This window comes from Rhinopithecus roxellana, chromosome 12, assembly GCF_007565055.1.
Source record: "Rhinopithecus roxellana isolate Shanxi Qingling chromosome 12, ASM756505v1, whole genome shotgun sequence".
In the NCBI taxonomy this organism is placed as follows: domain Eukaryota; kingdom Metazoa; phylum Chordata; class Mammalia; order Primates; family Cercopithecidae; genus Rhinopithecus; species Rhinopithecus roxellana.
This window is the reverse complement of record NC_044560.1, coordinates 6,188,799-6,201,078: the sequence shown is the minus strand read 5'-3', so window position 1 is coordinate 6,201,078 and position 12,280 is coordinate 6,188,799. Positions and strand designations below refer to the sequence as shown.

General features: G+C 42.4%; 1 long non-coding RNA gene across 1 annotated transcript; it reads right to left on the bottom strand.

Annotated features, from left to right (window-relative positions):
* Positions 1 to 936: 936 nt before the first annotated feature.
* LOC115900705 lies at positions 937 to 9,459 on the bottom strand. The gene is made up of 3 exons (XR_004060375.1): positions 9,339 to 9,459; positions 2,986 to 3,081; positions 937 to 1,072 (listed from the first exon to the last, which is right to left on the bottom strand). It is a non-coding gene; the product is annotated as an uncharacterized LOC115900705 (long non-coding RNA).
* Positions 9,460 to 12,280: the final 2,821 nt, after the last annotated feature.

Below are 12,280 nucleotides of genomic sequence, written 5' to 3'. Positions count from 1 at the left end.
AGGACAAAAGTCTATTTTTCATTTGGTCATTTGATTTGATCATTTCAAAAACCCTTTGATCATTTCAGAAACCCTTTGTCAGACAGCATCTAGGAATGTTATCTGGAACACTGGAATAACACATAACTGCAGAACTGAGCTCCGGAGAATTAAGAGAAACTGAAAACTAAAGCAGTAAAGTAAGCTGATCTCTCCGTAGCTCGTGGTGAGGTTGGATTGAGTTCGTTAACATTTTCCAACCTAGAAGGGAGTAACAGGGAAACCCATCTGTTTAGGGTTGGGATTCTGGGCCCTCTAAAATACGAGAATTCTAGGATAAGAAGACAATATAAAAAGTGGTCTCGGCCAGGCACGGTGGCTCACGCCTGTAATCCCAGCACTTTGGGGAGGCCAAGGCGGGCGGATCACGAGGTCAGGAGATTGAGACCATCCTGACTAACACGATGAAACCCCATCTCTACTAAAAATACCAAAAAAAAAAAAATTAGCCGGGTGTGGTGGCAGGTGCCTGTAGTCCCAGCTACTCGGAAGGCTGAGGCAGGAGAATGGCATGAACCTGGGAGTGGAGGTTGCAGTGATCCGAGATCGCGCCACTGCACTCCAGCCTGGGGGACAGAGCCAGACTCTGTCTCAGAAGAAAAAAAGAGAAAAAGTGGTCTCATGCCAGTAAACCCCTCAAGATTCCTGGCAGAAGCATATGTAAAAATTTTTTGGTGGGTCACACCCTCATCCAAGATCCTGTAGGATCCCCACAGATAAAATATCCTTGAATGCTGAGCTCACCATCAGAAATATCGGAAGAAACCATGTGCCATTAACTGTGGTCAGATGAGGCAAACAGCTAGATCTACACCCAAGAACTTCAAATACTGGAAACTTCAGAAATAGACTGTGTAAAAGGCTTAAATAAAATATCACTTTTATTTCTCTCTCATGTAAGCAGAGTTTGAAAGGAAGCACTTCTAGACTAGGACCTCACAGTCATCAGGGGTCCACCCTCTACTACCTTGGCTGCAGCTGTTCTCGTTTCAAGGTGGCAATGTAGTGGTGGCCATTACATCCAAATTTCAGCCTGGGAAAAAGAGAAAATGGGTAAAAACTACATACCTTCTCCCTTTAAATTTTTATAATTTGCATAGGATAATATTTTTTTATCTCGGACCAAAAAGAAAAATAAATCAGGTCGGGCTTGGTGGCTCACGCCTGTAATCCCACCACTTTGGGAGGCCAAGGCAGGTGGATCACCTGAGGTCAGGAGTTCGAGACCAGCCTGGCCAACATGAGAAACCCCATCTCTACTAAAAATACAAAAAATTAGCCAGGTGTGGTGGTGTGTGCCTGTAACCCCAGCTACTCAGGAGGCTGAGGCAGGAGCATGCTTGAACCCAGCAGGCAGAGGTTGCAGTGAGCCGAGATTGTGCCATTGCACTCCAGCCTGGGCAACAAGAGCAAAATTCCGTCTCAAAAAAAAATTTTTTTTTTTTGAGTCGGAGTCTCGCTCTGTCACCCAGGCTGGAGTGCTGTGGCGGGATCTCAGCTCACTGCAAGCTCCGCCTCCCGGGTTCACGCCATTCTCCTGCCTCAGCCTCCCGGGTAGCTGGGACTACAGGCGCTGCCACCTCGCCCCGCTAGTTTTTTGTAGTAGAGACGGGGTTTCACTGTGTTAGCCAGGATGGTCTCGATCTCCTGACCTCGTGATCCGCCCGTCTCGGCCTCCTGAAGTGCTGAGATTACAGGCTTGAGCCACTGCGCCCGGCCTTTTTTAAAAATAATAATTTAGCTGGGCATGGTGGCGCACACCTGTAATCCCAGCTACTTGGGAGGCCAAGGCAGGAGAATCGATTGAACCCAGGAGGCAGAGGTTGCAGTGTGCCGAGATTGTGCCATTGCACTCCAGTCTAGGTAACGAGCAAAACTCTGTCTCCCTGCTCCCCCAACCCCCGCAAAAGAAGAGAAAGAGAAAAAGAAAAATAAATCAGACACATGCTTTACAGGTGAGTTCTACCAGTGTTCCAGAGAACAGAGAAAGTTGGTATGGGTACCCTGAGTCATTTTATGAAGCTGATAAAACCTTTATACTAAAACCAGGTAAAAAATAAAATTTATAGGTTCCATCTTATGAACATGAATATAAAATGTTTAAATGAAATATTGACAGACGGGAGTCTAGCAAGGTAAATATGCGTGTCCAAGTTTATAGAATATAAGAATGGCTTAATAATAATTTATCTGTTAGCATGTTTTACCTCTTCAGCATATGGAAGAAGAAAACGTAGGCAATCATCTTTTTCTTGTTTTTTTTGGAGACAGAGTTAAGCTTTTGTTGCCTAGGTGCAATGGCTTGATATCAGCTCACCGCAACCTTCACCTCCTGGGTTCCAGCTGTTCTCCTGCCTCAGCCTCCCGAGTAGCTGGAATCACAAGCATGGGCTACCATGCCCGGCTAATTTTTTTGTATTTTTAGTAGAGACAGGGGTGTCCCCATGTTGGTCAGGCTGGTCTCAAACTCCCGACCTCTGGTGATCCGCCCACCTTGGCCTCTCAAAGTGCTGGGATTACAGGCGTGAGCCACCACACCCGGCTCATCTTTTTCTTAATTTTTAATTTTTGTGAATACATAGTAGGTGTATGTAGGTGGTATATGAGATGTTTTGATACAGGCATGCAATGCATTATAGACACATCATGGTAAAATGGGGTGTCCACCCCCTTAAGCGTTTATCCTTTCTGTTAAAAACAATCCAATTACACTATTTTAGTTACTTTAAATAAATGTTCAGTTAGGTTATTGTTGACTGGTCACCATGTTGCACTATCAAGTACTAGACGTTATTCATTCATTCTGTTTTTTGTACCCATGCAGTTATCTTAATGTAGAAGAGGCACTTTATAACATGCAATGTTCTTTAATAATGGCAAGGGGGGAGCTCTCAGAACAGAAAATTAATTATAGAATGAATTTCCTTAATCTAACAGAATACTTACCATAAACCTACAGCAAGTAACATCGTTAGAGGCAGAGGGTGGGAACTTTTTCCTTCGAAACCAGAAACAGTGGCAGGATTTTGATATTCATTAAGACTTGAAGAGGAAAACATGTGAGGGTCGGAAATGAAAAAAGTTAACATTTATCAGTAAGGTGTAGTTTCCACCATAGGAAATCTCAGAGAACTTGTGAACAAATTGATTTTTGCTGTTGGTGTTGGTTTTTCTTTTCTTTTATTTCAGACGGAGCCTTGCTCTGTTACCCAGGCTAGAGTGCAGTGGCGCAATCTCGCCTCACTGCAGCCTTTGCCTCCCAGGCTCAAATGATGCTCCCACTCCAGCATACTGAGTAGCTGGGACTACAGGTGCACGCCACCACGCCTGGCTTATTTTTGTATTTTTAGTAAAAGCTGGATTTCACTCTGTTGGCCAGGCTGGTCTCAAACTCCTAACCTCAGGTCACCCACCCGCCTTGGCCTCCCAAAATGCTGGAATTATATTTGTGAGTCCCCGGGCCCATCCAAATTGTCAAAGCTAATAGGTAAATCAGTAAGCTTCCTGGATGGAGAGAGATATATATATATTTACGTATATATGTGTGTGTGTGTGTGTGTGTGTGTGTGTGTGTGTATCTCAGTTCCGTGTCTAGATTTTAGGGGCAATTAGTAAATGAAATTTAAAGAAACTGCTTCTGAACACTTTTCTCTTGATGTGAAGTCAGTACTAATTAGAATCTCTCTTCCATGTCTTTTTCTCTAGAATTTCCTGAGTGTTGCTTTCCCCACCCCCACCATTTTGGCTTTAAAATTTCTTATTAATGAATACAACATTGTAGACATTTTTGATTTCTGGGAAGTAGGAAATTCTTTAAGATAAAACTTAGGCAATTTTCATGTTACAGCTTTTACTTACCTTTGATAGGCATACATAATCTACTCACTACAAATTAAGTATTATAGTGGACAAAGTGTTTTTTTTTTAATCTGAGAAAAAATTGATTTGAATTGTGTATTCTTCTCTCCCACTCAGCTCTCGTTTAATCTATTCAGAAGTGCTAATCCTTCACCTCTTGTTCATGTGGGATTAATAGAAGGAGAGAAGGATGTCTAGGATCCAGAGATTATAGATGTACATGGGGATCACAGGACTTCTGGGGAGGCCTGGGCAGTTGGCAACAGATGGAAATATGAGGGTGCCAGGGAGCAGATGGTGTGTACATCCCTGCAGGCTGGCAGCTGATGGGCTAGAAAATGTGGTGGCAGGAGTGAGATCCAGGTGGTACTTAGCATCAGTATGCAGGTAGCCTGTAAAAAGAACTAGGAGAGAAAACAAGGCCCCTGTCTGGGATGCCCTTAAGCACTGAGTTGGGTACCAGGGTGAACTCGGTGTAAAGCAAGGCTTGCTCCATGGAAACAGAGGCCCATTTCTAAAATTGGAATTTGTGGTTGAATGTAACCTAGTGGCTAACTTAATTATGGAACTACTTGGTTTCACGACTCCTTGAGATTCTCTGACTAGGAGGGGGAGGAGTACTGATCCTATATTCTTGAGATTGGAGTAAGTTTGGAGCTGGGTGTTAATTGACTTCTGTTTGTGGGTGAGAGCACCGTGACCTCAGGCAGAGAGGCAGGTCATTCATTGCCCCTCCTGTCAGCTTTCCAGATGCCATGAGAACTAATGGTTGTGGCCAGCCACAGTGGCTCACACTTGTAATCCCAGCACTTTGGGAGGCCAAGGAGGGCGGATCACGAGATCAGGAGATTGAGACCATCCTGGTGAACACGGTGAAACCCTATCTCAACTAAAAAAAATTACAAGAAATTAGCCGGGCGTGGTGGTGGGCGCCTGTAGTCCCAGCTACTCAAGAGGCTGAGGCAGGAGAATGGTGTGAACTCAGTAGGTGGAGCTTGCAATGAACTGAGATCGCACCACTGCACTCTAGCCTGGGTGACAGAGTGAGACTCCGTCTCAAAAAAAAAAAAAAAAAAAAAATAGAATTGATGGTTGGGGAGGCTGGTGGAGGTATTTTTTGTTTGTTTAATGTATTTAAAATTTTTCTGTTTGGAATTTTACATTCATAATTCAAAGAGGAGTTATGCGACTAGGACGAGAAAGAACCTCCATATATCTTTTACTCAATTCACCAGTTGTTAGTATTTTGCCATATTGGCCTTTTTTTTTTTTTTTTTTGGAGACGGAGTCTTGCTCTGTGCCCCCAGGCTGGAGTGCAGTGGCACAATCTCGGCTCACTGAAAGCTCCGCCTCCCAGGTTCACGCCATTCTCCTGCCTCAGCCTCCTGAGTACCTGGACTACAGGCGCCTGCCACCGCGCCCGGCTAATTTTTTGTATTTTTAGTAGAGACGGGGTTTCACCGTGTTAGCCAGGATGGTCTCGATCTCCTGACCTTGTGATCCGCCCGCCTCAGCTTCCCAAAGTGCTGGGATTACAGGCGTGAGCCACCGAGCCTGGCCTGCCATATTTGCTTTATGATTATTAATTTTATTTTATTACCTTTTAAACTTTATTATAGATTTACTTTATTATAGATTGAGCATCTCTAATCTGAAAATTCGAAATCTAAAATGCTCCAAAATCCAAAATGCTTTGAGCACCGACATGATATACCACAAGTGGAATATTCCACTCCTGTCTTCTTGTGACAGATCACAATCAAAACCTTGTTTCATGCACAAAATTATTAGACATATACAGCTTATCAGATAACCTCTATCTCTGTTTTTTGCTGTATTACTCTCTGTGTTTACCATCTTTGCATTATGACTCTCTCTGTGGTACAGATTGAATCTGTCCCTTATATGAAATGCTTGGGATTATAAGTGTTTTGGATTTCATGTTTTGGTGGGGAGAGGGGATTTTAGAATATTTGCATTATTTTGTATCCTAATCCAAAAATCTAAAACGTTCCAGTATTTCCTTTGAGCATCATGTTGGTGCTCAGAAAGTTTCATATTTTGGAACATTTTTGATTTGGGATTTTGGGATTAGGAATACTCAACCTGTGTTTTCCTTTCCTGAACAATTTAGGAATGAAATACAGATATCAGACCTCTTTCCCCTGAATACTTTAGTGTGTGTTCCCAAGAACAAAAAAATTATATAACTATGGTATGATTATCAAAATCAGAAACGGTAACATTAATACAATATGATATAGTCCAATATAGTTCATATTCAGATTTTGCCAGTTTTTTCAACAATGGCCTTCATAGTAATTTTCCTCATGATCATGAGCCTCATTTAATTGTTGTGTCTCTTTAATATCCCTTGTCTCTCTTTGTTTTCATGACGTGTTTCCTCACCTTTTTTAAAGGTTTTTTTATGACATGAACCTTTTTGAAGAGTTAGAAGCCAGTTTTGTCAAATGTTCTTCAGTTTGAGTTTGTCTGACGTTTCCCCACAATTATATCTAGGCTATGTAATTTTGGCCAGCCATACTATATGAGTGATACTGTGCCCTTTCCAGTGCTTCAGATAGAATTTTTTGAGGTACAAAATAGGAGAGTTGGGTGGTTCCAATAAAGATTTAGGTAGTGTCCTTGTCCCTGAAGTACTTATAATCTAATAAGAGACGTGCAGTTCCCCAGAGAGGCGCAGTGAGAGGAGTCCGGGAGCTCCTGCATTTCCGAGCTGCTGCCAGGAAGGAAGTATCTTCAGAGTGGAGCTGGCTGGCGTGGTGGTAGTGTGGGTGACTTTTCCACGAGAGAAAGCGTGAAGGAGAGATCTGGGGTGTGACCACTGGGGTATGCTGCCCCTGAGAGGTGACAAGAGAAAGGGCGGTCTGTCTGTCTTGGTGGCATGGCATGTGAGATGCCAGCGCCAGGAAAGACAATGAAGAGGATGTCCACAAAGGCTGGTGCCACCATTGGAATCCATTATTACAGGAGAAGGCCATTGGATTTTGGTAACTCAGGGCGTCTAATGAGACCAAAATCAGAATCCACATTTCTTAACTTTCTGTTACAATAACTGTTTTTATACTGTGCTCTATGTAATAGTTTCATGGATTTTCAGAGACTGATGAATTTATTACATATTATTTTGTGTTGATTTCTTCAAGTAAACATTTCCATATGAAAGGGTTAGGTGGCCGGGCGCAGTGGCTCAAGCCTGTAATCCCAGCACTTTGGGAGGCCAAGAAGGGCGGATCTCGAGGTCAGGAGTTCGAGACCATCCTGGCTAACACGGTGAAACCCCGTCTCTACTAAAAAATACAAAAAGCTAGCCGGGCGAGGTGGCGGGCGCCTGTAGTCCCAGCTACTCGGGAGGCTGAGGCAGGAGAATGGCGTAAACCCGGGAGGCGGAGCTTGCAGTGAGCTGAGATTCGGCCACTGCACTCCAGCCCGGGCGACGCTCTGTCTCAAAAAAAAAAAAAAAAAAAAAAAAAGGGTTAGGTAGTTTTTTTTTTTTTTTAATATACACTTTTGGGAGGATATTCTTTGCTGCTCATATTCATATTATTTGGCCACTAGGTTCTAATTCCATTGCTTTTGTATTTACAAAGTATTTTTCTCTAGACTGTAGAAACAGCAGTTTTGGGAATAAGTTGTCTCACATACCAGTAAGAGAAAATGTTCTTCCAGCCTGTAGATACTTGTTTCACGTGTTAGGTCAAAGGAAAACGTATTTAAGTATACTTGGCATTTCTTGTATTTTGTAAATTACGTTATCGGCAGGATAAGAGTTTATTGAATCATAGTTTCAGAATTTAGTTTATTTCGTAGCATAAACAGGAGTGCTATGAAAATGGAATTGATTCTGCATTTACTGTAGGAATCTTGAGGACACTGTGTGTTCTTTTCAACAGGCTTTAATTTCCTGACATTCCATTACATTTCTGGGAAACAGAATTCACACTGCCCTTTCCTGCCCTATCTTGTCCTTTATAATTTTGGTGAGGTTCATCGTCTTCCGTTTCTTTTTCTTTTTGTAACTGATTAATAATCTGTAGAATCACCTCTTAGTTTGCAAGTGGAAACTAAGCCTGCACATCCAAAGCTAGGATTTCTTTTATGAATCTGCCTTACTATTTTGAATCAGGACCTCAAATGAGCTTTTTGGATGCCCATGTGTTTGTGGCATGATGTTGAATCTTGAAACCTTCCTGCCTTTCTAATTGTTAGAATTACATTCTTCAAGCTAGACTTGATTGGGCTAGTATTACTTTAGGAAATGTTTTAATTTATTATTTGGGGAATGTTTTATTTATTATTTTTAGTTTCTTATCTAAGGAAGATTAAGCTGTTTGCAGAAAATACAGCTTTCTTTAGCTACCCTGCCCACAATAACATCTACACTGTGTCTGTACCTGTGTGACAAGGCCAAGCACTCCATAGCTTTACCCTGATTGGTCTTTTTCAAAATGTTTAGAGTTTCAAAGAGAAATTTGTGAAGTTACTTTTCTTAAGTAGCTACTACTGTGTTTTTAAATGTGTTGCAGTATTTCTGTTAGCTGATCTTGTGTGTAGTCATTCGTATTTGTGTCTTTTGATTCTATTTCTTGACGATCTTGCTTTTTAAAATCAGCATTTATCTTTTTTAAAAAAAGGAAAAATTCGCTATTGTCTTGACAGAGCAGAGAGCATTTCTTGCTGAGTTCCTGACAGAGCAGGGCATTTAACTGAAGCCCCTGCATGGCTGGGCTCGCTCAGTTCCCTGCTGTTGGCTGTCTTGGATCCCCTTTCTAAGGCCCCACTTCCCTGCACACTAGCTTGGTGTGCAGGGAGAAGCTGCAGAGTCTGTTGGCTGGGCTTTATTTACGGAAACAGCAGGGTTGAGATTGATTGCGTCGTGGAGAGACAGTGTGTGGATGAGGGAGGGTCATAGCACATGCTCAGTCCTGTCAGTGTGAGGGGAAGTTTCTGCGTTCTGCGTGAAGGCTTAGGTCATAGCACAAGCTCAGTGAAAGCTCTATGAGGTCTCTGAGACTGCATGTGCCTCCATTTTGAGTTGTTAGAGTAGAAAAGGGCAGAGTTTTAGCAGAAAGTAGAGGTTCAGGAATCCAGCTAGACTCACCAGAGCCCGTGTTAGTCATGGATGATCCATTCAGCCCCTGCAGGTAGGCTATCTTCCCCTGGCCTCACCGAAACAGTGATGGGTTTTGCTGCTCTTTCTCACTTCTGAAGGTGTTTATGAATCATTGCATCATTCATAGTGCATGTTCCTGAGAGCCTTTAATTCAGCCCTGGCTGGCTATGTAGGTGGTATTGTGAAGCGTAAAATCAGAACTAAGAATGGGGACTACCAGAGAGGCAGTCAGCAGACGCAGAATGTGAAGCTTTGTGGGCCCCCCTGTCCCTGTCCTCTTTCCCTTTCCCTTACCTCTTCGGCTAACCTCAGTCGTGCTGGGTGTGTGTTGCCAAGCTTGTTTGCCTTCAAGACCTGCAGAGCAAGCCTGCAGGCCGCCCCCTTGCCTTGTGGCTAGTATGGAATGCCTGGGCCCGAGAGCAGCTCTGTTTGGATGTTTTAGGAAGGATGGTAGGTGGGCAGCTATTGGTTGCTTTGAAGGTGGGTGGAACCTTGTTTTGGTTGAGAGTCTGTTTGCCAGAGCAAATTATAATTTTTCTGATCTTTTTCTGAAGTCTGACATATGCAGGAAACAGTTGTGAATTATGATTGCAACAATATCACCTTAAAATGGATTTTTAAAAAACGAAAGGTTATGTCGTATCAGTTTTTACTTCGTCTCTTGCCTTCAAAAGGAAGCAGACTCATCTTCCTTTTAGAGCTTATGGAAAATTCTTTGGCAATTAAAAAATGTATGCATTGACATTTATATTAGAAATTGAAGTTTAGGTATTTTGTTTATTTTTGTATCTGTTTTAGAATCAGATAGCATTTTTTGCATATGCATATGTTGTCATGTGACTTGGAATTCTGTTCTCTTAAATGGGTAAAAAGAGTAGTTGGTGCTGAGAAGGCAGTCATTGACAAGGCCACATTTCATACCCACTGCCTGATAGCCAGACAGCAGTTTCTTCTACCCAGGGGGGAAGTTGTGCTTTTGGGTGTCCTGTTGCAGAGCGAGTTCACATAGATGGCTTTCACCGTGGTTTATTTAGGGAGCTAGTCAGAATAAGATTTAGGACAAATTGAATTCTTACCCAAGCAGATATTAAATGAAGTTTTAAAATTATATTATTTGCTCCTTTTTGTTTCCACTCCTTTTTCTTCTGATAAAGGTTAGAAAAAATTTGAATGCCACCTAAATTTTGTGCATTCGTGAGGATTGAAGAAAGCATACAATATAGAAGAATGTACAGCTGAAAAATCCTCATAGGAAGGAAAAGAAATTTACTATGCATGAATACAAGGAGAAATTCCTTGTGTAAGCTCTTAAGTTGTGTAGGATGAATTTGGAGCATTGCATGGTCAACTCTTTCCAGGGAGGCCCTTGATTTTAGTGGGAAGTTTTTAGGAAGGCTAGTGTTCGTGAATTCTAGTCACTGAAAATATTACTGAAGTATAATTTGTTTTCTTACAGGTTCAATTTTGGGATTGCAACTAAGGAGATGAATTGTCGGAGGATAATTTAGGGTGTGCATTTATTATTTTTGTGATCAGTGTTTTCATCCATGTGAGGGTTTTCTTCCCATTGTGACTATATTTATTTGGGCATTGCACTGGGGAGTTTTGGGGAGGTACCCACTTTTCCCCGTACCATATAGTGTTGCTTCTGGAACTTGCCTTATTTTACTCTGTTTAAAAGCACCATTGCTCTTCCTTCTTCCTTTTTTCTTTTAATACAAGCATCCCTTCGATAGACGAGAGGAACTGGACACTGCACCACGTTCTGTCATGCACATGTGGGATCTGGGCAGGACTCACATTTCAGGCTCAAGGAACAAGCTCATTGTTTGACTTGGGAGACTGTTGCCTTTCTGTTCTAGATCTTTACCTCTTCTGAAACTTTTTTACAGTTAACAGATAAAAATATGAACAGGAAGCTGTGTTCCCAGCCGAATCAGCTCTGGATCAGGTTCCTGCTACTGGTGTGACTGGCCTGTGTGGGCCTAGTATAAATCTGCGTTTATGGAACTTGGATGCCACCGTATTTGATGGTGAAGACTTGTGGTTACTGTGATCTGTGGATATTCTGTTGTTAAGAGTCGAATTTGTCTATGTTTCAAATCCAATAACGTAACTCATTTGAGTTACTTCTTGTGTAGTATATATTTCTTTTATATTATTCTGTCTTGGAAAAATATTTTTTGGAATGCTGAAGGCTTGCTTTAGGGCTTCTGTGCTTGTCTGGTGGAGGAGGTGAGGGAACAGCACGTGGAAAGTTACTCTACTGATTGATGAAGTCTTTGGTCTGTGCAGCTTGAACATGGAAAAGATGCTGATTCGTTTCATTTTGGCTTATGGTTCCGCTTCTGTTGCACTTGAGAGTATTAGGAAATGTTGGGAATATAGCAAGTAGATGTTTCAAAAAGAACAGAAAAGTTCATATAGTTATTATCTTATTAGTTGTTCTTATCATTGTAATAGAATCTTGAATTCGAATCTGAGGGAGCCTCACATTTAAAGTGTGCCTCTGTCAACATGAGTTTTGCAGTCTGTCTTTGGTTGAAAGCTAGAATGAACTTGATTGTGTTTAATTGACACGTCACTTTTTTTTTCCTTTTTCATTTTGAAATAGGTTCTCACTCTGTCACCCAGGCTGGAGTGCAGTGGTGTGATCTCAGCTCACTGCAGCCTCGACCTCCCTGGGCTAAGGTGCTTCTCCTCCCTCAGCCTCCCACATAGCTGAGAATACAGGTGGGCGCCACCACACCTGGCGAATTTTTTGTATTTTCTGTAGAGAAGGGGTTTCACCTTGTTGCCCAGGTTGGTCTTAAATTTCTGGCCTCAAGCAATCCATGCTGCCTTGTCCTCCCAAAGTGCCAGGATTACAGGCGTGAAACACCGTGCCTGGCCTGACACTTCATTCTATTTATTTATTTATTTATTTATTTATTTACTTATTTATTTATTTATTTATTTATTTTTTGAGACGGAGTCTCGCTCTTGTCACGCAGGCTGGAGTACAACGGTACGATCTAGGCTCACTGCAACCTCCGCCTCCTGGGTTCAAGTGATTCACCTGCCTCAGCTTCCCGAGTAGCTAGGAATACAGGCATCTGCCACCATGCCTGGCTAATTTTTGTAGTTTTAGTGGAGATGGGGTTTCACCATGTTGGCCAGGCTGGTCTCAAACTCCTGACCTCAGTTGATCCGCCCGCCTTGGCCTCCCAAAGTGCTGGGATTACAGGTGTGAGCTGCCCTGCCCGGCTG